We start from the raw sequence: 3,138 nt of genomic DNA, 5'->3' as shown, positions 1-3,138 counted from the left end.
GAGAGTTGAGAGAGAGAGAGAGAGGAAGAGACAGAGAAAGAGAGGTCTTCCATCCACTGGTGCACTCCCCAAATGGCCGCAAGGGCTGGGCTGGGCTGATCTGAAGTCAGGAGCCCTGAGCTTCCTCCGGCTCTCCCACATGGTGCGGGAGCCCAAGCACTTGCACCATCTTCCACTGCTTTCCCAGGCACCTTAGCAGGGAGCTGCATCAGATGTGGAGCAGCTGGGACTCGAACCGGGGCCCACAAGGGATGCTGGAGTCCCAGGGATGCTGGATTTGAAGGCAGAGGCTTGACCTGCTACGCTGCAACACCAGCCCTCTGTAACCCCACTCTTGACAATGGCTTCAGCTCCCCCAGCTCCCCCCAGGACCCCCACCCAGTCACGCAGGGACAGTCACCCTGTAGGTGAGCTCGCTTCCCTTAGGGTACTGGCTGCTGTCTTCCTCGCCATCAATACGGGGTAGTGCTCCTGGCGCTGGGTGATGACATGTCCTGAGAGGCTTGTCCTTGGCCACCAGGGCAGAGACGGAGCAGGCTCTACCGGGGTCTGAGGCAGCCCAGTGCCAGGCAAGGGGTGCTCCTGGTCTCATCGCCACCAGCCTCCGTCTCAGACCGACTCTTCACATCGCAGGAGTGAGCCTCCCCCGGGGCAGTGACTCAGCTCCGGCTCGGGTTCATCTGGGGGCTGGCAGCGTTCGTTCATTCACCAGATTCCTACCCGGCTGTGCTCTGGGGCCTTGGGGGCTGCAGCACCTGGAGCCAAGGAGACCTGGGCCCTGTCTCAAGGAGCTTCACTCGGGTCCAGCCCATGCCCACGAGCCCCGGTCTCGGCGTGGGGACCTGGTGCACCGTGCCTTCTGGAGAGCTGGCCTCTGCAGCTGCAGCCCCCAGTGGGGTGCAGGTGGCCACCGGCACCTCTGTGGGACAGGCAGGGCGGGACAGGGCGTGTACCCATCCCCGGGGGACCTGCAGCAAGTGCTCAGACATCAGCCGGAAGCACTGGGGTGGGGCCCGGCAATCTGCATTTGGACCCGGCCCCCAGGGGTGCTGCTGAGGCTTTGACACGGCTGGACCGGCGTGGGGGGTGGGGGGGGCTGGTTTTGCTCTTCACTGACCAGGGTCATCCCGCCAACCAGAGGGACCTGGCCTCAGTTTCCTTGCCTGTAAAATGGTGAGAGGCGCACTCATGGCTCCGCAGCGCTTTGAGGAAGGAACGCGACAGATTCAGCTGCTGGCTTGCCAGCACTCCCTCCTGGGTGACCGTCGCCGGTGTCTCGAGAGCTCCGAGCTCTGCCCGCCTGGCAAGCAGCTCCCCGCAACCCCCGAGCCCCCAGCCCCTGGGACTGCACACAAAGCTAACTTCCTTGGTAAATGCAGGAAGCTTTCTCCTTGGGACGCCAGCTCTGCAGTGGAGCCACCAACATGCCCCTGTCCCCGCGTCAGCCGAGAAGCGAAGGGCCTCGTCCGTGTCTGTGGCCGCAGCTTGGGCTGCGCGTCGGGGCGCCTCTCGGGAGCGCTGGCTGGGGAAGGCGCTGCTGCTGCCTGGTGAATTAAACCACCCTTGCTAAGCTCAAACAAACACAAACCCATGGAGAGGGATTTCGCTAATTCACTCCGACTACTGGTACGCTCATCCAGACTCGCTACGTTATCAAAGGACGAGAAGAATAATTAAAAACCCGGAGGAGCTGGTGGACATATAAATTCGCTTTATTGGACTAGAGAATTAAGACTATACTTCCAGGGATCATTTCTATAGCTCGCTACTAGGGAAGTGCCTGTGCAGCTAGCTACAATCTAACTCCGTGCAGGGAGGGCCTGGCAGGGGGTCTGCCGATGGCTCCATCAGACCAGGGTCCAGGAGGGGCTCCCTAATTCCTTCATTGGCCTCCCAAACTGCTTCCTCCACGGGGAGGATGGAGCAGGTGCATTTAAGTCTCTCGGAGCCTGGGCGTGTGTTCTCCAAGTGTGGCCCCAGGCCAGCAGTGGGGGCACCTAGGAAATTCTTGGGCTCCACCCCGCATCTGCTGAGACAGGTAGTCCGGGCAGGGCGTGGCGGGGCAGGGCTGGCTCACCTGGAGAGGAAGGGCCAGCCCTCCAGCCCTTTCACAGGTGGGCCGGCGAGCACGCATGCTGGCGTGAGCAGAGCCGGCACGCAGAGTGCTCCTGGGAACTTCACCAAAGGGGAAGCTTGGGCCTGCGCAGCCGAACGCAGCCCGAGGCCACGGGGTGTTGGTCTGAGCAGGGGTTTTTATTCACTTTCTAGATGAATTTTGCACAACGAGTTGCTAACACTTAAATCCCGTACAGTGTAGGCTTCTTGCTTTTATGGAAAAATTAGGAGGATCCGGCCACACCACACCTACATCCGTCCAGGGACGGGGGCTCGGTGGCCGCCACCTGGCACAGCTGCTCCTCCCTCTGACACGGTCTTTGAACTCTCCTGGGAGCACTGCCAGCTCTCTTGTCACGGCTCTGGCCACGGCGCCTGCACCCGCAGGTGCCTGAACCTGCCGCCTCGGCCTCAGGGCCTTCACCCCCATACGAGCTGCAGCCCTGTGTTCAGCCCAGCTCTGCCTTCCTGTAGCAATGACTCCTGGGCTTCCCTAGGAATACATGTCGTGGCGTCATGAATGCACTTGGACTGGACCCGTCTCCAAGAATGACCACAAACACCTGCCCCTTGCCCTTGTACGACTGCCCTGTTTATGTTTCCCCCACAAAACTTCCTGTGGCCAGGAACCTAGAGACTCATCTCCAGGTCGGCAGGCTCTCCCAGCCTGGGCACAGCAACCTCCGGGCTGGGCCATTCTCTGGGGGTGGGCTGGGGGGAGGCACTGTCTTGGGTGGTGGGGGAGGGGCAGCAGGCTCCCTGGCCACCCACGTCGGGGCCCGGGAGCAGCCTTCATTTCCAGTTCTGACCACCAAAAATGTCTTCTGATTCTTTTCCTGACCTCCCCAGGGGTAAAATCGCCCCGACCTGGACGCCACTGAAGTGTGTATGGCCTGGTACAGAGACTTCTAGAAGACACTTTCTGGATGCATGGACCAGTGGGCAGGTGGGTAGGTATGGGAGGCAGGAGTAGATACACCAGCAAGTAAAAACAAGCGATCTTCTAACAGTTCACGGGGAAAT

The 3,138-nt window shown here is 60.8% G+C and overlaps 1 pseudogene; it reads left to right on the top strand.

Annotated features, from left to right (window-relative positions):
• The first annotated feature begins 1,730 nt into the window (after window positions 1-1,730).
• LOC133761240 (small nucleolar RNA U3) lies at window positions 1,731-1,832 on the top strand (annotated as a pseudogene).
• Window positions 1,833-3,138: the final 1,306 nt, after the last annotated feature.

This window comes from Lepus europaeus, chromosome 5 (assembly GCF_033115175.1).
Source record: "Lepus europaeus isolate LE1 chromosome 5, mLepTim1.pri, whole genome shotgun sequence".
Classification (NCBI taxonomy): Eukaryota; Metazoa; Chordata; class Mammalia; order Lagomorpha; family Leporidae; genus Lepus; species Lepus europaeus.
The sequence above is the reverse complement of the archived record's forward strand: the minus strand, read 5'-3'. Positions and strand labels throughout refer to the sequence as shown.